Below are 22,180 nucleotides of genomic sequence, written 5' to 3' on the forward strand. Positions count from 1 at the left end.
ATAAATTTGGGGGTACAATTCTGTTAATTGATTAATTTTAATTAATCAATTAAAATTAATTAAGATTAATTTGAATGCAATAGAAAGCAGAAGTAATGGTAAGGTTTTAATACTAGAGGTTAGGACAATCCCAAATAGGGTCACCTTGACGTGGTGGGATGGCTTTTACATTTTATTGATCAAAATTATGTTAACTAAATACCCTATATTATTTTCATGCACTATTGCTATTTATTTACTGCAGGGTATTTGATTATTTTGTTTTTATCTTAGGTTTTGTCTGTTTAATGGCCAGTGTGAACATTCACCTACATGCTGCATGCACACCAACTTATACTCCAGTTCATCTCTTTAGGTTTTTGTTTCTAATGACAAATAACTAAGAGGGATAATAGTTGAACTGTTTTTTTTTAATGAAAAGTCTATCAGTGCGCTGTGTTGTTAAATGGGCTCTTGGTTACTACCAAATTAACATCTATTTCTATGGTGAGATAGCTTTAATATTAGTAAAGCTATGTTTGTGTTAAACCGATTGAAAGAGGTTGGATACAGTCTTCGGAGACCTCACAGTATCATATACATATTTTAAGGGCATTTGGATAGCCTGCAATAATTCTCAAAAATATTCTGCCGCCCTCCAGTCCATCAGAATATGACATGATACATAAAATACATACAATATCAATTTCTTCACACATTATAAAAGTATTTTTGTAGTTTAAAAGTAAGAACAAAATCTAAAAATTGGCTAAACAGGAAGAAAAATTATATTGACTAATGCTCCAGACCCCAGATCCCACACTGAGAATCTGCAGTTTGAATGTTGACAGCATTGCATGTAAACTGAACTCTGGATCATTCATTTTTGCTGAAAATCTGTCATCAGATGTCAGTGATGTCTCAACATTTATGAACATATTTGGAAATTGATGTGGAGAAGTTTTGAATTGACCTCATTATGTCCAGAAATGTAAGTGAAATGATCTGTCATATTAGCATTTCTCCAGCTATGACTTTTGATGTTTACATTTAGCTGATCATCTTTTCCTTCTAGGAATTGAACAGCAGTGCTGAGTGTACATCTAGTGCAAACAATATGTTTCCATTCAAACATCTCTTAAAAAGAAACATTTGAGTCCATCATGTTTAGGATAAATCATTATATATGTGACTATAAAAGCCTCAAATCCAAATTCTGGTTTCAAAAGTTTATCTGCTTGCAAAGCGGAGATCATTGCTAGCGAGACAGATGATATGTCATCAAAATTTGAAGTAGTACATCCAAGAAAATTGTTGAAAAGCAGCACTCACCATGTATCGATTCAAACAGTCCTTTATTTTCAGTTCATTGGAGCAGGAGCTAACTGAGTGGAGGTCAGGGAGTGTGCAGGGGAAGGACAGAGTACAACGGCCATTTCACGCAGCTGTGCTTCAACGGGTCAACTCATCAAAATTTGAGGTATGTGATTTATTTGTAATTGTGTTCATAAAATTTCCCAATATTAGTCTTAGGGTTTAGATACTTTGAAGACTTGAGGTGTTGTGGAATAGTAGTTCCCCTTTGCAGATTTTCCCTTTTTTGCCTGGTTATCCATTGAATTGTAATATATGTAATAAGACTTATTTGGCTCAGCATGGGTATAACAATTACTTCATACTCCTTTTTTCCTCTGTAACAGCCCTTTAAGCCTGTCTCTGTAGGCAGGGTGTCTTGTGATTTATATCTCACTATCTCTCGCAGTACCTCAATCTTGCTAAGAGCTCTATAGGAATGCAAAAAGATCTTCCTCTTCTACAAGGGGTCAATTCACTGTCCAAGTTTAGTATGCACTCAAAAAAGGCAAAAACATGAGAACTTGACAGGTTGAGGCCTCATTCAGATGTCCGCTTTTCACATACCAGTGCTGTCTGTGATATTTTACGGATCGTGCAGTACGTGGAAAATCGTGGAGATATGTCTGATTTTGATCCAAGGGTGGGATCAAAATTGGTAATGCAAGTCTATGGGTTCAGAAAAAATCAGACTGAATTTGGATAACATCCTAGTGCGGCCTAATTTTCATGGATTGTTAGAAAGGAGAAGATGGAGAAACATGATGATGGTGACACACTTGTTCACTGCAAGTGACACCCAGAAGACTCTTCATAGATATCAGCAGAAAATACACAACATCGAATGGCTGCAGCAATACAATAAAACAGTTCAATGTTGGGACCAAGCAATATGTACTTGCTCGATGTTGTAAAGTCTGGTAATACAACGGGACCCCACCATAGCAGGAGTGAGGCAGGATCCTCCTCTGAGGATACTGTGGCCAACTTTTGAAAATGTAATTCTGCAAAAGTGATGTTACTCCATTATCTTCCCTCATCACATCTTGTCTGCTCTCAAAGGGAGTTAATGGGCATCAGGCCTCTCTTTGGAGTCTGTAAGAGACTCACTCTCACTCTTTGCTGACCTTGTGACTACCCCCTTCTCTTCATGCTTGCTCAGTGAATCAGTCTCTATCTCTGCTCCTCTAATACCTCCTTAACCCCTTTCTGACGTATGACCTAATAGTACATCTTCGTGACCTGGGCCGATTGGACCAGTGACGTACTATTAGGTCATATGGCAATCGCGCCCGCACACAAGCGGTGCGGGCCGATCGCCGCCGGGTGTCAGCTGATAGTCACAGCTGACACCGGGTACTATGTGCAGGGAGCGGTCCCGCACTGCTCCCGGCACATTAACCCCCTCAATGCTGCGATCGAAGTCAATCGCAGCATTGCAGTGGCAAGGGGAGGTGATCGGAATACTCACCTCCTCTTCCGGCCTCCAGCGCAGTCTGCCGCGGCTTCCCGGATGTTGCCATGATGACCCGAGGTCACCAGATAGCAGGAAGATTCTTTGGTCATGCACAGTGCATGACCAAACTATCTTCTCCCTGTGCAGCACTGACAGCCGGTATAGCACAGGGATGGTGCTGCATTCCTGTGCTATGCAGACGATCAGAATAAAAAAAGTGAAAGTCCCAGAGTGGGACACAAAATAAAAGTCCAGAAAGTGTTAAAAAATGAAAAAAAAAATTGTGAAAAAAAAAATAATAATAAAATAAAAATAATCTAATCCACCAAAAATAAAAACATAATGTACCCATCCATAAATATTATTATGAAAAAAGAAAAAAAACAAAAAAAACAATAAAAGTACACATATTAGGTATCACCATGTCCGGAACGACCTGACCTATAAAACTGTCCCACTAGTTAACCCCTTTAGTGAACACGGAAAAAAAAATAAATAAAAAGCGGTGCAAAAAACAATGCTTTATCATCGTACCGCCAAACATAAAATGAAATAACACGCGATCAAAAAGACGAATATAAATAAAAATGGTACCGCTGAAAATGTCATCTTGTACCGCAAAAAACAAGCTATGGTACAGCTCCATCAGCTGAAAAATAAAAAAGTTATAGCTCTCAGAATAAAGCAATGCAAAAAAATATTTTTTTTCCATAAAATAGCTTTTATTGTGTAAAAGCGCCAAAACATAGAAAAACAATATAAATGTGGCACCGCTGTAAACATACTGACCCGAAGAATAATGCTTCCTTATCAATTTTACCACATGCAGAACAGCATAAAAAAAACCCATAAAAAAATTCTGGAATTGCTGTTTTTTGTTTATTCTGCCTCCCAAAAATTGGAATAGAAAGCGATCAAAAAATGTCAAGTGCCTGAAAATGGCAGCAATAAAAACGTCAAGTCATCCTGCAAAAAATAAGCCATCACATGATTCTGTCGGCCAAAATATGGAAAAATTATAGCTCTCTAAATATGGCGATGCAAAAACTAGATTTTGCAAAAAAATGCATCTTTTAGTGGGTGACAGCTGTCAATCATAAAAACCCGATATGATTCTGGCATCGCTGTAATCGCACCGACCCGAAGAATAAAGTCGTCTAATCACTTATACCGCATGAGGAATGGCGTAAAAAATAAACTCTAGGGTTAGGGTTGTGTTAGGATTAGGGTTGTGATGGGGTTGGGATTTTTTTCAAAAGTAAAACAAAAAAAGATGACGATATGGCGACTAGTGTTGAGCGCAAGTGCTCGCTACTTGAGTTTGCATTGGGTGCTCAGGAATGCACTGAGTATCACGGGTGCTCAAGTGACATGCTCGAGTCTCAGCCCAATATGCTTCGTGGCCAAAAAAACCTTGCGGGGATTGCCTGCCATGCACGAGCGATCCCCGCATGTCACTCGAGCACCCGTGATACGTGGTGCATACCCGTGTACCTGATGCAAACTCAAGTAGCCAGCACTTGCGCTCAAGACTATTGACAACTTATTCAATATGATGACCTAATGTTATCAAATTCTGTGTCGTACCTCTGGATTCAAAATGTTCACTATACCCCTTGATAAAATCCTTGAGGGGTATAGTTTCCAAAATGGGGTCACTTGTGGGGGGGTTTCCACTGTTTAGGCACATCAGGATCTCTCCAAACGCGACATGGTGTCCGCTCTCAATTCCAGCCAATTTTGCGTTCAAAAAGTCACACAATGCTCCTTCCCTTCTGAACTCTGCCGTGCGCCCAAACACTGTATTTTCCCCACATATGGGGTATTGGCGTACAAAGTAGAAATTGCACAACAGTTTTTAGGGTCCATTTTCTCCTCTTACCCTTGTGAAAATAAAAAAAATTGGGGCTAAAACATTATTTTTGTGGAAAAAGTTAGATTTTTTATTTTCACGGCTTCATGTTATAAACTTCTGCAAAGCACTTGGGGGTTCAGAGTGCTCACCACACATCTAGATAAGTTTCCTTAGGGGTCTAGTTTCCAAAATGGTGTCACTTGTGGCCGGTTTGCACTATTTGGGCACATCAGGGGCTCTCCAAACGCAACATGGCGTCCGCTAATTATTCAAGCAAATTTTACATTCAAAAGTCAAATGGCGCTCTTTCTCTTCCGAGCTCTGCCGTGCGCCCAAACAGTGGTTTCCCCCCTCATATTGGGTATCGGCGTGCTCAGGAGGAATTGCACAACAAATTGCATGGTGAAATTTCTCCTGTTACCCTCATGAAAATGCAAAATTGGGGGCTGAAAAACATTTTTGTTGCAAAATGTGAAAATTTTATTTTTACGGCTCAATGTTCTAAACTTCTGTGAAGCACCAGGGGGTTCAAGGTGCTCACCACATATCTAGATAAGTTCCCTGAGGGGTCTAGTTTCCAAAATGGTGTCACTTGTGGGGGGTTTGCACTGTTTAGGCACATCAGGGGCTCTCCAAAAGCAACATGGCGTCCGCTAATTATTCAAGCAAATTTTACATTCAAAAAGTCAAATGGCGCTCCTTCTCTTCTGAGCTCTGCCGTGCGCCCAAACAGTGGTTTTTCCCCACGTATGGAGTATTTGCGTGCTCAGAGGAAATTGCACAACAAATTTTGGGGTCCGTTTTTTCCTGTTACCCCTGCGAAAATAAAAAAAAATTGGGTCTAAAGTAACATTTTTATGAAAAAAGTTAAATGCTAATTTTTTTCTTTCACATTCCAAAAATTCCTGTGAAGCACCTGAAGGGTTAATAAAGTTCTTGAATGTGGTTTTCAGCACTTTGAGCGGTGCAGTTTTTAGAATGGTGTCACTTTTGGGTATTTTCTGTCATAAAGAACCCTCAAAGTGACTTCAAATATGATGTGGTCCCTAAAAAAATGGTTTTGTAAATTTTGTTGTAAAAATGAGAAATCGCTGGTCATCTTTTAACCCTTATAGCTCCCTAATAAAAAAAAAATTTGGTTCCAAAATTGTGCTGATATAAAGTAGACATGTGGGAAATGTTATTTATTCACTATTTTGTGTGACATATATCTCTGATTTAAGGGCACAAAAATTCAAATTTTGAAAATTGCTAAATTTTCAAAATTGTTGCCAAATTTCCATTTTTTTCACAAATAAACGCAAGTGATATCGAAGAAATTTTACCACTATCATGAAGTACAATATGTCATGAAAAAATATTCTCAGAATCAGCGGGATCCGTTGAAGCGTTCCAGAGTAATTACCTCATAAAATGACAGTGTTCGGAATTGTAAAAATTGGCCGGTCATTAACGTGCAAACCACCTTTGGGGGTAAAGAGGTTAAGGTTGCAGAAAGAAGCAAAGGCTTCTGGGAATAGTAGTATTTCAAGGCACTCCAGTAGAAGAAGCCTGCTCTTATAAGTTCCGGCATAACATCAGTTGTAGGCAATGTTTCCCCTTTAGAGGTTACACCTTGAAGATGGTTTAGTTGCATGTTATTTTTAATCATTCTTTCCTTGCTATAAATAAAATATCCGAACATGCATTGATTTTCTGGTGAGGTTGTGCTCATGTACAGCAACCAATTTGGACATAAAGAGCTGCAACATAAATTATGAAGGACAGAGTCTGCAGCAGTTTGAGCCACTGGAAGACATGGAAATATATTTTAGAGTAACTCAGACTTTCTCTGTAGATTAGGCTACAATGTAGATAGGATGCATATCTGTTCCATTATGGAGCAATGGTTAATTCCTTACTTCAGAATGACATACATGTACATCAACACTAGAATGAGGCTGAGGACCTGAGCTCTCTTAACATGTGGTTGAGCCAGCATCTGTATCTAAAAGCAATGGCTGGAGATGAGCTCTGATTGCTGCTATTAATCATTTTAATGCTGCTGTCCATTGGCTCACTGCGACATGGTTGTGAGATATATATACAGTCATGGCCAAAAGTGTTGGCACCCTTGAAAATGAAGCATTTTCTCCCAGAAAATTATTGCAATTACACGTTTTGTTATACACATATTTATGAATCAAAATAGAGGAGCAAGAGAAACCGACTACAAACTAAAATGTGTCTATACAAATGCGCATAGCATAGGAAATGTTACAGGCATCACTGAAACTTGTTGGGATGATACACTTGATTGTAATAGAAACCTTGAAGGATGCAACTTATTTATTAGAAACGGGCTTAACAAGAGGAGAGTAGGTGTTGCACTATATGTTAGGAAAACATATATCTTCCCAGAGATCCAAGCTTCAGAAAATGGTAGCTCTGCAGAAACTGTTTGGGTAAGAATACAGAGAGGACACTATTGTACAGTAGTGTTCAAAATAATATCAGTGTGTTCAAAAACATGAGTTAAGCACAAAATCTTTATACTAGCTTTTATTTCCATGAATTGGGAACATTGCACACTGTTTTCTTATTGTAATCATGAAGAGAAATGTATATAATTTTTAACTACTTTACAGAAAATAACAAAAAATGAACATTGGCATGTTCTAAAACATAGCAGTGTCTGCATTTGTCTTTACAAACTCACAGTATGTACTCTTTTTTTGAGGATTTAGCATTCCTGTGAATCACTAACCTAATATTTAGTTGTATACCCACAGTTTTTTTCGAACTGCTTCACATCCATGTTGCATAGAGTCAACCAACTTCTGACACCCGTCAACTGCTATTCCAGCCCAGAATGCTTTGACTACATCCCACAATTTTTTGGCATTTGTTGGCTTTGCTTCAAAAATGATATTTTTGATGTCACCCCACAAGTGTTCTATTGGATTAAGGGCCGGGGATTTGGCTGGCCACTCCATAACCTCAATTTTGTTGGACTGGAACCAAGATTTTGCTCATTTACTGGTGTGTTTAGGGTCGTTGTCTTGTTGAAACACCCATTTTAAGGGCATATCCTCTTCAGCATAAGTGAACATGACCTCTTCAAGTATTTTAATATATGCAAACTGGTCCATGATGCCTGGCATGCGGTAAATAGGTCCAGCACCATAGTAAGAGAAACGTGCCCATATCATGATGCTTGCACCACCATGCTTCACTGTCTTCAGAGTGTACTGTGGCTTGAATACAGAGTTTGGGAGTAGTCTGACGAACTATCTGTGGCCCTTGGACCCAAAAAGAACAATTTTACTTTCATCAGTCCACAAAATGTTTCTCCATTTCTCTTTAGGCCAGTTGATGTGCTCTTTGGCAAATTGTATCCTCTTCAGTACATGTCTTTTTTTAACTTTACGGTGACTTCTTGCTAAGAGATTATCTTCACACATCTTCTAAATATCACAGTACTCACAGGTAACTTGAGACTGTCTTTGATCATCCTGGAACTGATCATTGGCTGAGCCTTTGCCATTCTGGTTATTCTTTGATCCATTTGAATGGCAGTCTTCTGTCTTCTTCCACGTTTCTCTGGTTTTGCTTTCCATTTTAAAGTATTGGAGATCATTTTAGCTGAACAGCCTATCATTGTCTGTACTTCTTTATAAGTTTTACCCTCTCAAATCAACTTTTTAATCATAGTATGCTGTTCTTCTGAACAATGTCTTGAACGACCAATATTTCTCAGTCTTTTAAGGAGAAATGCATGTACAACATGTGCTGGCTTCACCCTTAAATAAGGGCCACTTGATTCACACCTGTTTCTTCACAGAATGATTGACCTCACTAATTGAACTACACACTGCTATTATTTTGAACACACACGCTTTCAATTAATTATTCAAATACACAGACTCAAAAACATGCAGATCATTAATGCTGAGTCTGTTGGTTTTCTTAGAATCTACTGCACCAACTGGTAAATTGTTTGACATGGGGTAATATCATTTATACCAAAAACAGTGATTAATCTGGTTAGTCATATTGGACTGCCATTATTTTGACACTACTGTAGGTGTTTACTATAGGCCACATGGACAGACTGATGATATGCATGAATTCTTTTTACATCAGATGTCTCTGTTCTCCAAAAAATATGACATAGCGATCATGGAGATTTTAACTATACAGATATTTAGTGGGAATCTCTCTCAAGCAAAAGTAATGAGTCCAGAAAATTCTTATCTTCTCTTGCTGACAACTTTATCTTTCAAAAGGTTGAATAGAGAACAAGAGGATTGGCCATCTCAGACCTAATTCTTACAAACAGGGAGGAAATGGTAAAGGAAGGCGGCTTGGAATTTAATAGGCAGCAATCATGCTAGCCTCGAAGTTTGGATTACAAGAGGAGAAAGACCAGCAAGGACTCAGACTTTACGGTTGGACTTCAGAAAAGCAGATTTTAACCGACTTGGAAAGAGGGTAGGAAAGGTCCAATGGCTGGATGATCTTAAGGACAGAAATATCCAAGAAGGATAGAAGATTTTTCTAAATGAAATTCCCACTGCACAATCAGTAACAATTCCAAACAGAAGGAAGAATTGGAAGCATTTAAAGAGACCAGGATGGATGAACACAGAACTTAAAAACTTGTTAAAAATTAAAAAAAAAAAACTTAAATGGAAAGAGGGGGCATATCTAAAGGAGAATATAATATTGTCTGCAGGGAATGCAGGGCAAGCATTAGAAGAGCTAAAGCCAGTAATGATGTGAAGCTTGCAAGGGATACCAAAAGTAATAAAAAAAGATTTTGGGAGTATATAAAAAGAAAAGTCTAAGATGCTATTGGATTTTTACAATATGAAGAGGGTGAAGTGGTCAAAAATGATGTTGAGAAGGCCAATGTTATGATCTGCAACATAAACTAAGGAAAGAAAGGGGAAGGCTGTCCCTACAGTAAGACTAAGCTGAATCCCTACTATGTAGCGGGCAGCCTGTTCCTTGTGAACAGACCCGCCTTCATCCTCGGCTAGTCTGAACGGAGACCTATAGAATAAAGGGCAGGGGTCCCTAAAAGAACTAAGGACTGGGAGAAAAATGGGACACCTCCTAACAGAAGTTGTGGCAGAGCAAAAGACAACAGACAAAAAGTACTAGAGGTCCCAGAGGACCAAGCGAACTAGACAGAGATAGGCACCGAAGCACCTGGCTAGAGAGACAGGCAAAAAACACTGAAGTCCAGCAAACCAGAAGGGCGGAGCTGGAATATATAGGCAGCTGGTCACGTGACCACAAAACACAAGATAGCAAAAACTAATAGGAGGGTTCTAACAGTACCCCCTCTTCTATGAGGATCCTCCGGATCCTCCAGGCCAAGGCCTATCAGGAAACCTCCTGTGGAAAGCTTTAACAAGCCTAGGAGCAGAGACATCATCTGTCCTTACCCAGGAGTTGTCTTCGGGACCGAAACCCTTCCAGGAGACAAGATACTGTAATTTCCATCTATGCCATCTTGAATTCAAAATACGAGAAATTTCATATTCACCGTCTTCCACCACAGGAGGAACTGTGACAGTGGCGTCCCTATTAGAAACGTCAGCCTTTTTCAACAAGGAAACATGAAACACAGGATTAAACTTCCAGGAAGTAGGGATATCCAACCTGACAGCAGATGGGTTAACAACCTGAAGCACTTTAAATGGACCCACAAACTCAGGACCCAGTTTTTTAGAGGGAATCCTCAACCGCAGGTTCTTCGAGGACAACCAAACCATGTCACCCACAGTAATCAAAACCTCTTTACGTTTCCTGTCAAAATACTTCTTGGACTTCTTGTTAGCCTCTTGCAGGTTACAACGTACATTTGTCCAAACTCTCTCCAAATTACCGAAAAAATTCTCCTCCTCCAGCACCACCGACCCCAATTTGGAGAACGAACCAAAAGACGGATGTCTCCCAGTAAAACAAAAAAAAGGAGAACACCCAGCAGAGGAGGATGTATGATTGTTAAGAGCAAATTCTGTGAGAGGCAGAAACTCAGACCATACCTCTTGATTGTCTGCCACAAAACAACGCAAAAACTGTTCTACATCCTGGTTCTTTCTTTCAGTCTGTCCATTAGACTCAGGATGATAACCAGACGAAAATGACAAATGGACTCCCAACCTGTCACAAAAAGCAAGCCAAAAGCGAGCCACAAACTGAGGTCCTCTATCAGAAACAATATCCGTGGGGACACCATGGAGCTTGACAACCTCCTTAACAAAACCTTAGCGAGTGTCTTGGCACAGGGCAACTTAATGAATGGAACCAAATGACACATCTTACTAAAACGGTCCACGACCACCCAGATGACAGTAAAACCCTCAGACACAGGATGATCAGTAATAAAATCCATAGTGAGATGCATCCAAGGCGCACTAGGAACCTCCAGAGGGCAAAGCAACCCCGCAGCAGGAGTATGTGAAGCCTTTGACCTAGCACACACAGTACACTGACGCACCCACTTGATGACTTCCTTCTGCCATCCAGGCCACCAAAAACTGCGACTGATAAGTCTCTTAGTCTTCGAAACTCCTGGATGACCTGCCAACCGAGACTCATGACACTCCACAAACAAATCTCTCCTAAAGGCTCTAGGCATGAACAACCTCCCATGGGAAGTGTTAGATGGAGCATCATCTTGAGCATTCAGAATCCCATTCTCCAAATAAGAGTCCAATGCCACCACCACAACTCTTTTCTGCAAAATGCTCTCCTCCTCCTCGGCACCGACCATAGGAGAGAAGCTGCGAGATAAAGCATCGGCTTTAACATTCATAGTACCAGGGATATAGGTAACAGAAAAATGAAACCGAGAAAAAAAAAGTGCCCACCTAGCTTGACAGGCATTCAAGCGCTTGGCAGCATCCAGATAGATCAAATTCTTATGATCTGTGAAAACCTGAATGGGAAATCTAGCGCCTTCCAAAAAATGACGCCAGTGTTCAAACGCAAGTTTAATAGCCAGCAACTCCTGATTTCCAACATCATAATTCAGTTCGGTTTCCGAAATTTTTTTCGAAAAGAAGGCACAAGGATGTACTCCACCCTCGTTCTCTTGAGACAGAACTGCTCCGATCCCCACTGATGAAGCATCGACCTAGACCAAAAAAGGCTTGGTCTCATCAGGCTGCATAAGGATAGGGGCAGAACTGAACCTCTCTTTGAGATACTCAAACGCTTCAATGGCCTCAGTAGTCCACTGGGCCGTATTCGCACCTTTCCTGGTGAGATCGGTTAGAGGTTTAGCAATTACAGAAAAATTCTTAATGAATTTCCTATAATAATTGGCAAACCCCAAAAATCTCTGTATAGATTTCAAACCAACAGGCCTAGGCCATTCCTGCACAGCCTGAGCCTTCACAGGGTCCATCTCAAAGCCCTCGCTGGAGACAATGTAGCCCAAAAAAATAATTTTCTGCACAGCAAACTCACATTTCTCCAGCTTAGCAAAGAGTGAATTATCACTCAATAACTGCAAAACTTCACGTACACTCTGCCAATGGGACTCTAGATCTGGTGAATAAATCAAAATGTCATCCAAATACACAACCACATTCTTACCAATCAAAGGTCTCAGGATGTCATTAATAAGGTTCTGAAAAAATGCAGGTGCATTGGTAAGACCGAAAGGCATCACCAGATTCTCAAAATGACCTACCGGAGTGTTAAAAGCAGTTTTCCATTCATCACCCTCCTTGACACGTAACAAATTGTATGCCCCTCGGAGATCAATTTTTGAGAGCCACTTGGCTCCCACTAACTGGTTAAACAAGTCAGGAATTAACGGCAATGGGTAGGAATTGCGTACAGTAATTTTATTAATTTCACAAAAATCCAGACATGGACGTAAACCGCCGTCCTTTTTTTTAACAAAGAAGAATCCGACTGCCACAGGTGACTTAGAAGATCTAATGTGACCAGCAGCCAGGCTAGTCTCTATGTACTCCTCCAAGGCCTTTCTTTCTTGGATAGTCAGATTAAACAAGCGACTTTTGGGAAGAGTAGCACCCGGAACAAACTCAATGGCGCAATCATAATCCCTATGAGGAGGTAAAACTTGGGACTCCTCCTCCGAAAAAACCCTCCAAATATCTTTAATAGGTACTGGTAATTCCCCTTTTTCCACAGCCGCAATGCGACCATTACAACATTTATCATAGCACTTCGGACTCCAAGACTTAATCACATTAGTAGACCAGTCCAATAAAGGATTGTGCAGTTTTAACCAAGGCAATCCTAGAACAACTGGAGAGGGCAAATTATCCAAAACAACCAAGTCCAAAATTACTTGGTGAGCACCATTGATAGTGAGAGGAAATGCAGCAGTCTTGTGAGTTATGCATTTCAAAGGAGTGTTATCAATTGCAACCACAGAAATAGGAGATGACAAAGGTTTGGATTTCAATTTAAGTTTTTCCAAAAACCCTTTATCAATCACATTAAGTGTTGAACCACAATCCACAAATACCTGAAATTCAATCAAATCTCCCTATACAGGCGTAACTGACCTTTTTTTTTTCTTTGCTTGAACAACGCTCACAATACTTAATCAAATGATCAGCTTTATCACAATAAAGACACAAACCTTCGGCGAATCTCCAATCTCTTTCTTGAGAGCGGAGTGACATCGTCCCAACCTCCATTGGTTCTCTGCTGTCAGAGCAGATTTTCTGGAAACTAGGACCTGAAATTACAGGAGTTTTTACATCATTGACCCTGGACCTTATTCTCCTGTCCACACGAACAGCTAACTGCATAGCTTCCTGCAGAGTCTCAGGTGCAGGGAATGCAATTAGCAAATCCTTAACCCTTTCACTCAGACCAGCAGGAAATAAACATTTCAACACCGAATCATTCCATTTAACTTCTGAGGCCCATCTCCTGAAGTGTGTACTATAAATTTCAACATCATCTGACCCCTGATTCAAACGTCTAAGTTCTGATTCAGCAGATGAGATTCGATCAGGATCGTCACATAATAGCCCCATAGCAGAAAAAAATTATTTAACAGAACTTAAACACGGATCATTAGGTTGGAGAGAAAAGGCCCACCCCTGTGGTTTATTGCGCAAAAGTGACATAATAAAACCAATGCGCTGTGATTCATTCCCAGAGGACCTTGGTCTCAAACGAAAATATAACAAACAAGCATTTTTAAAGGAAAAAAAATCTTGCTGTTTACCATAAAAAACATCAGGCAGTCCTACATTAAGTTCGACAAAATGCGCTCCAGGACAGCTACTCACGTGTTGCTGAAGCTCGGCCACCTCCAGAGACAATCCCTGCAGGCGTTGAACCAAAACCTGGACGGAAACCATACTGATCCCCGAATTTCTTTCCTTCTAGTTTTTTTTTGGGCTGGACTTACTGTTATGATCTGCAACATAAACTAAGGAAAGAAAGGGGAAGGCTGTCCCTACAGTAAGACTAAGCTGAATCCCTATGATGTAGCGGGCAGCCTGTTCCTTGTGAACAGACCTGCCTTCGTCCTCAGCTAGTCTGAACGGAGACCTATAGAATAAATGGAGGGGTCCCTAAAAGAACTAAGGACTGGGACAAATATGAGACACCTCGTAACAGAAGTTGATGCAGAGCAAAAGACAAACAGACAAAAAGTACTAGAGGTCCCAGAGGACCAAGCGAACTAAACAGAGATAGGCACCGAAGCACCTGGCTAGAGAGACAGGCAAAAAACACTGAAGTCCAGCAAAGCCAGAAGGGAGGAGCTGGAATATATAGGCAGCTGGTCACGTGACCGCAAAACGCAAGATAGCAAAAACTAACAGGAGGGTTCTAATAGCCAAAGGTTTAAATTCCTATTTTGCATCTGTGTTCTCTAAGAAAGCAAATGTAAAATCAACTGATCTTCACTGTGCTATCGAAGGAATGAAAGAATCCACACTATCTATTAACAGAGAGATGGTGAGGGAACACAGCTAATTTAAATTAATTTAAATCTCCTGGTCCAGATGAATTACATCCTAGGGTACTGAAAGAGAAAGCAGAGGAAATTGCAGAACCACTAGCTAGAATCTTTGGAAAATCATAGAGAACAGGAGAAGTCCTAGAAGATTGGAGAAGTGCAAATATTGTCCCCATCTTCAAAAAAGTAAAGAAGATGTAGCCAGGAAATTACATGCCAGTGAGCCTTAGTTCTATACCAGGAAAGATTTTTGAACAAATTATTAAACATCATGTATGTAAGTACTTGAATAAGAGTACAGTAATTAACCAGAGCTAGCATGGGTTTGTAGCAAACAAGTCATGCCAGACTAATCTAATTTCCTTCATTGATGGAATCACTGACTGGGTGAATCAGGGAAAAATGGTAGATATAGTATATCTCGACTTCAGCAAAGCATTTGATAAAGTATCTCATACTATCCTTATTGAAAAAATGACCAAGCATTGGATTGACAAGGCTACAGTTAGGTGGATTCATAACTGGCTCAGTGATCGTACTCAAAGAGTGGTAATGAATGGTTGCACATCCAATTGGAAGAGTGTTTCAGTTGCGTTACCACAAGGCTCTGTCTTGGCCCAAGTGTTGTTCAACATTTTTATAAAGTACCTAGATAAGGGAACTAAAGGTAAACTAATCAATTTTGCATACGATGCAAAACTAGAAGGGATATCTAACACTAGAGAAGACGGAGAAAAGATAAGATCTACATAAGCTTGAGAAATTGTCAGCAACTAATAGAATGGTATTTCACAGGGAGAAATGCAAGATTCTACATCTGGGCAAAAAAGATGAAAATTACATATACAGAATGGGACGAATAGAGGCCCCGTCACACTATGCGAGATCGCTAGCGAGATCGCTGCTGAGTCACAAGTTTTGTGACGCAACAGCGACCTCGGTAGCGATCTCGCTACGTTTGACACGTAGCAGCGACCAGGCCCCTGCTGTGAGATCGCTGGTGGTGTCGGAATGGTCTGGACATTTCTTTGATCATTGAGACCCCGCTTGGTAGCATGCATCGGTGTGTTTGACACCTTACCAATGACCTTGTTGACGACTCAGACACAGAAACACATAGGCGAGCATCGTTATACAGATCATTACGGGACGCCGCATCGTTGCTGCATCGTTGGGAAGATCTGACTGTTTGACATCTCACCAGCGACCACATAGCGGCACAGCAACGATCCCTGCCAGGTCGTATCATTGTCGGGATCGCTGTAGCGTTGCTTAGTGTGACGGGGCCTTAGAACTAAGCAGCAGCATGTGTGAAAAAACTTGAGTATACTAATAGATCACAGACTGCAGTCAACAGTATGCTGCAGCAGCAAAAAAGGCAAACACAGTTCTGGGATGTATTAAGAGAAGCATAGAGTCTAGATCACATGAAGTAATTATCCCCCTCTACTCTTCCTTAGTCAGACCTCATCTGGAATACTGTGTCCAGTCCTGGGCACCACATTTTAAAAAAGACATAGAAAAACTGGAGCAAGATTAGAGGAGAGCGACCAGGATGGTGAGCAGATTGCAAAGTATGTCCTACAAGGAATGGTTAAAGGATTTGGGAATGTTTAGCTTGTGAAAAAAAGGCTAAGAGGAGACTTAATAGCTGTCTACAAATATCTGAAGGGATGTCACAGTGTAGAGGGATCATCCTTATTCTCATTTGTACATGGAAACACGAGAAGCAATGGAATGAAGCTGAAAGGGAAAAGATCCAGATTAGAAAAACTTTTTGACAGTGAGGGTGATAAATGAGTGGAACAGGCTGCCATGAGAGGTGGTGAGTTCTTCTTCAATGGAAGCCTACAAACAGAGGCTGGACAGCTGTAAGAAGGAAGACTTGCCTAGGGACAGGTGCGGAGCTCCGGCGTCGGAACTGCCAGGGTCCTGCCCAGTGTTGCCAGGGGACGGGATTAAGAGTGCACGGGGGACTTCCTGGACAGTGCTGGGGGACAGAGGAGAGGGACGGAAGAGAGGAAGTTAGATGTCTGGGCTCGCGCGAAAGAGACAGTTGGTTGTGGAGAGCAGACTGGCAGTTGGGGAGAAACAGTCTGTCCTGCCGACAACGAGAGAGAGACGTGCTGCCCTATCCTCGGTGAAATAGAAACGTGCTGACCTGTCTGTGGTGACGGATGAACGGGTGACACAGCTTGCCGCAAAACAAGGGGCGTGCGGTCTGTACCGGGCCTACACAAAGTGATCATTCAGTTACCTGCATCACCACAGTTTTCCAGACATCTGACGGTGACCTACGGGTGAGAACGCACCCGGGATTAGTGATCCTAACGCAGTTTGTTGTACGGTGGAGGAGCTTGCTACGGCTCTTAAAGGAGTCGTGACCACTGTCGTGTGATTAAAAGGACTGGGGGCCCAGTGGGTGAGACCCGAGACCGCCCACTGCCGCCAGAAGACGGACACCCTCCGGAGTGAGTGTCTGAAGACGGACGTAGTTATCGCTAAAAGACAGATAAGTGCAAGCCTTCAGTAATCTACCTTCTCTTATTCAGCCTGAACCTTTGGGACTGTGCCATATTGTTCATCCTTTCCGTGTTATAGTTAGACCACAATCGTTTATTGTCCGATTTTACTATTTTATTTTTGTGTTACTTAAATTTACACTCCCTGCGTGGAGAAACCAAATCTTGAATTAAACCTCTGCCATACTCTCTGCGTGCTGTGTGCGGCATCCAAGCCTTTTAACACAGCCATCTGTCTGAGATGGTTTAGTGAATCATGCATTGATCAGGGGTTTGGACACGATGAGCCTGCCAACTCTAACATTCTATGAATCTTTTATTTCCTTTGTATGTATTAGAACAACACAAAAACACTGAGAAAAAAAGGCAAATTGGACATAATTTCACACAAAACCCCAAAAATGAGCTGGACAAAATTGTTGGCACCTTTCCAAAAATTTGGGTAAACAACTTTGTTTCCAGCATGTGATGGTTGTTCAAACTAACCTGTGGCAAGTAAAAGGTGTGGGCAATATGAAAATCACACCTGAAACCAGATAAAAAGGGGAGAAGTTGAATCAATCATTGCATTGTGTGTCTGTGTGTGCCACACTAAGCATGGATAACAGAAAGAGGAGAAGAGAACTGTCTGGGGGCTTAAGAACCAAAATTGTAGAAAAATATCAAGAATCTCAAGGTTACAAGTCCATCTCCAGAGATCTTGATGCTCTTTTGTCCATGGTGTGCAACATAATCAAGAAGTTTACAACCCATGGCACTGTAGCTAATTTCCTTGCACTTGGATGGCAGAGAAAAATTGTTGAAAAGTTGCAACGCAGGATAGTCTGGATGCTGGATAAGCAGTCCCAATCGAGTTCCAAAGAAATTCAAGCTATCCTGCAGGCTCAAGGTGCATCAGTGTCAGTGAAAACATTTGAATGAAATGAAATGCTATGGCAGGAGACCCAGGGGGACACCACTGCTGACACAGAGACATAAAAAATCTAGACTGCAGTTTGCCAAAATGTATGTGAGTAAGCCAAAATCCTTCTGGGAAAAATGTGTTGTAGACAGATGAGACCAAGATACAGATTTTTGGTAACGCACATCATTTTACTGTTTACCGAAAATGGAATGAGGCCTTCAAATAAAATAACACAGTACCTACAGTCAAATATGGTGGAAGTTCAAAGGTGTTTTGAGGTTGTTTTGCTGCCTCTGGCACTAGGTGCCTTGACAGTGTGCAAGGCATCATGAAATCTGAAGACTACCAAAGGATTTTAGGTCACAATGAAGTGCCCAGTATCAGAAAGCTAGGTTTATGTCCTTGGTCATGGGTCTTCCAGCAGGACAATGACCCCAAACATATTTCAAAAAGCACCTAGAAATGAATGGAAGCATAGTGCTGGAGAGTTCTGTAGTGGCCAGCAATGAGTACCGATCTAAATCCCATTGAACACCTGTGGAGAGATCTTGAAATTGGTGTTGGGAGAAGGCACTCTCAAATATGAGAGACCTGGAGCAGTTTGCAAAAGAAGAGTGGTCCAGAATTCCAGTTGAAAGGTGTAAGAAACTTGTTGATAGTTATAGGAAGCGATTAATTGCAGTTATTTATTCTAAAGGGTGTGCAACTAAATATTACGTTGAAGGTACCAACAGTTTTGTCCAGCCCATTTTTTGGGTTTTGTGTGAAATTATGTCCATTTTGCCTTTGTCTGTTTTTTGTGTGGTTCCAATACACAAAAAGGAAATAGACATGTGTATAACAAAACATGTGTAATTGGAATAATTTTCTGTGAGAAATACTTCATTTTCTGGAACAACTTCAAGGGTGCCAACACTTTTGGCCATGATTGTATAATTTCAAGTCATTTCAGTCACCAACACCTCCCTAAAATGCAGTTAAAAACATTGTATGTACCCCAATTTGGTTTTTCGTAAACCATCATCTCTCCTTGCAAAAAAACAAGGCCTCACACAGTTCCAAAGATGGAAGAATAAAAACAATATAGGACTCGGAAAATGGTGATGAAAACCCAATTTTTTTTAATTGAACTGAACTGGAGAATCCAGTTTCCATGTTATTTTTACCATACCATGAATGTTGTAAAAATGTAATTCCAAAAACAATGTCGGAATTGCATTTTTCCCCATTTCAGTTGAAATTCTTTTCCTATTTTTCAGTATACTATATGGTAAATGGATGGAAATACAATTCATCCAGCAAAAAAAATCCTTATGGCTAAGTTGATGTAAAAATAAAAAAGTTATGACTCTTAGAAGTAGGCGAGGAAAAATTCAAATTTAAAAATGAAAGTTGGCTGCAGATGTAAGAGGTTTAGGAGAACCTAGCATGCGATTATAGTATATGCTAATACACTTCATAAAATGTCACTGGTTATATATAAGAAATAGTGTTATTGAAAAAATTGTTTTTTAAAGCTCAATCAGGTCTACACAACTAAATCAGGTTTCCCCACTAATATCACCTAAGAAATTAATAATATGGCTGATTAAAACACAAATGATAATGTCCCTCAAGCCGAGACACTTTTTCCATGACTTTCAGCTTTAGTTAATATGAAGGGGCATGGATTTAATTGGAGGGGCTCTGGCTGATGGTGATGTATCGTGGTTGCATCTCTGATTTGGTTAGATATCAGTTACAGGCCTAGATTAGTGAAATGAATGTTTGCAATGGGTAAATGAAAGTGTAGCTATGGGTCTGGAGTAGGGTCTCAAACAGAGGATTCTCTATTTTAGATCCTTCTTACAAATTGATGAGAATGTTACTAATAATCCAGGTCCTGAAGACCCAATATACTCAAAGGCCTTCCACTTTCATTTACTGCATTAATAGAAGGACTTACATAGTGTTGTCTACATTAGTTTTATCAAACATTTCTCAGCTGCTAGAAATTTCCGCACGGGAGCCATGATGATTCTTTAGCTCATGAAGGACTTGCAGGCCTAACTCCAGTATTTCCTTCAAAGCAGACCAAGAATTTTGATTAGCAGTAAAGTTAAAACTGCAAAAAAGCAAGAAGCACTTAGTTGAAATTGAACACTACTGCTTATCCACTCTCATAAACTTTGTAATATCAATTAAAATAAATGCATATGAAATCTGAGATGTTGGATTAGATCTGATGTGACCATGGACAAGGCTCCATATTTATCTATGTGCTAAATATGAGTTGGTTATTTGGCTCAATGTGGTTACATTGTACATCATTAAACCACTAAGGGCAATATATGTGAATAAGTGGTACGGTTAATGGAACCTACTTTTAGTAATTTACCTCAGAAATAGCACATAGCAATTTAATGTTGGCATGTATAGAAAAGTTTTCCATTATCAGGTATTATATTTCACTCAAGTTACTGTCACATTGTAAAGGTTCTGATCCTAGTGATCTCAACCTTAGAAACATGGATCTTCTCATTGATATCTGAGTTCATTTGGAAAAACAAATCTAGCCGTCTTTAAAAGAATAACTGAATCTCACAGATTATCTCCGTAGAGTCAAGCTCATTTTAGACCCAAAAAGGTACGAGGGTCAGTCAATAAGTAATGCCTCCTATTTTTTTTCTCCTTTTAATTGGCAAGAAATTCAAGTGCAATTACATAGGTTGAAAACCACAACATTAACGATTAATTTGTCACTTTTCAATATAATCTCCATCCATTTCCACAGTCTTGGTCCACCGTTTAACACGGGCATGTATTCCAGCATGGTAAAAAGCATTCTTGGGACCCACCGTGCACAAACTTTTTTGTATTCCAGTTGTCCAATAATTTTCATCACACTGCCTTTACTGAGGCAGATAATGCCACACAATTCATCTGCAGTCACCCGGCGGTCACCACGAATGATGTCATCGACTCGCTGAATGTTGCTTGGAGTCACTGCGGTTACTGGCCTGCCACTCCGCATTTTGTCAGCCAACGGTGATGGCCCTTCAGCTGTGTTACAGCGACGAACCCATCGTCTAACAGTACTGACATCCACTGTTGCATCACCGTACACATTTTTCAGTCTCTCATGAATTCGAATGGGCGTTTCACCTTCTGCATGCTAGAATTCAATCACAGAACGTTGTCTAATACGAACATCGATTTCAGTCATTTTGCAAACGGATACAGTCCTGCCATCTGTTGGTGCAGGAAGTTGCAATTGCTGTGGATTGGAGAAGAAGGTTTGAGGAAATGTGCCAAATTTGAATATTTAACATAACTACCTTATTTAAGGAGAAAAAAAATAGGAGGCATTACTTATTGACTGACCCTCGTACATTGAAGGTTCCTCCGTACATTCTGATAAATCTTAGGAAACTTTCATTATGCAAACATTACAGTAAAATCACAGATTAAAGTGACTGACCTATGACTTCAAGATTACTCTATAGCGGAGGTGGGCAATTAATTTTCCAGAGGGGCCAATATTAATATTAACATATTAATTATAATTATTTCATATTAATGGTAATTTTATCACTTAATATTGAGCAGAATTAAGTATGCTGATATCCCCTATATACAATATGAGCCTGCACACAGCTTATATACCATAAGGGCCCACACACAGCCCCCTACATAGAGTTTAAGCCCCTACATAACCCCTCTATATACAGTATGAGACCCCACATAGCTTCCTATATGCAGTATGAGCCCCCCATAGCCTCTCTATACATAATATGATCCCCACATAGCTCCATAGTTATTGTATGAGACCCCACAAAGCTCTTATATACTGTGTGGGCCCCACATAGCCTTTCTATAGACAATATGAGACCTCACATAGCCACCTGTATACAGTAAAAGAACCCATAGCCCCTATATACAGTACGAGCCTGCACATAGCTTCCTATATACAGTATAATCACCCACATAGCCCTTATATACAGTATGAATCCCTACATAGCCTTACTATTTACAATATGAGCCCTCACATAGCCTTCTATATACAGTATGAGCCCCTACATAACCTCCTATACACAGTATGAACCCACACATAGCCTTCTATATACAGTATGAACCCCCTCATAGCATATCAATATACAATATCAGCCGCAAC

The 22,180-nt window shown here is 40.3% G+C and overlaps 1 long non-coding RNA gene across 1 annotated transcript in view; it reads left to right on the plus strand.

The window, feature by feature from the left end:
• Nucleotides 1-1,361: 1,361 nt before the first annotated feature.
• Nucleotides 1,362-22,180, plus strand: part of LOC141171852 (uncharacterized) — a 101,120-nt gene continuing 80,301 nt past the window's right edge. The window contains exon 1 of the long non-coding RNA XR_012252385.1: nucleotides 1,362-1,459. This is a non-coding gene — a long non-coding RNA (uncharacterized lncRNA). The remainder of the gene's footprint in view (nucleotides 1,460-22,180) is intronic.

This window comes from Phyllobates terribilis, unplaced genomic scaffold (genome assembly GCF_046119375.1).
Source record: "Phyllobates terribilis strain yellow unplaced genomic scaffold, ASM4611937v1 Scaffold_1__5_contigs__length_1240528914, whole genome shotgun sequence".
In the NCBI taxonomy this organism is placed as follows: Eukaryota; Metazoa; Chordata; class Amphibia; order Anura; family Dendrobatidae; genus Phyllobates; species Phyllobates terribilis.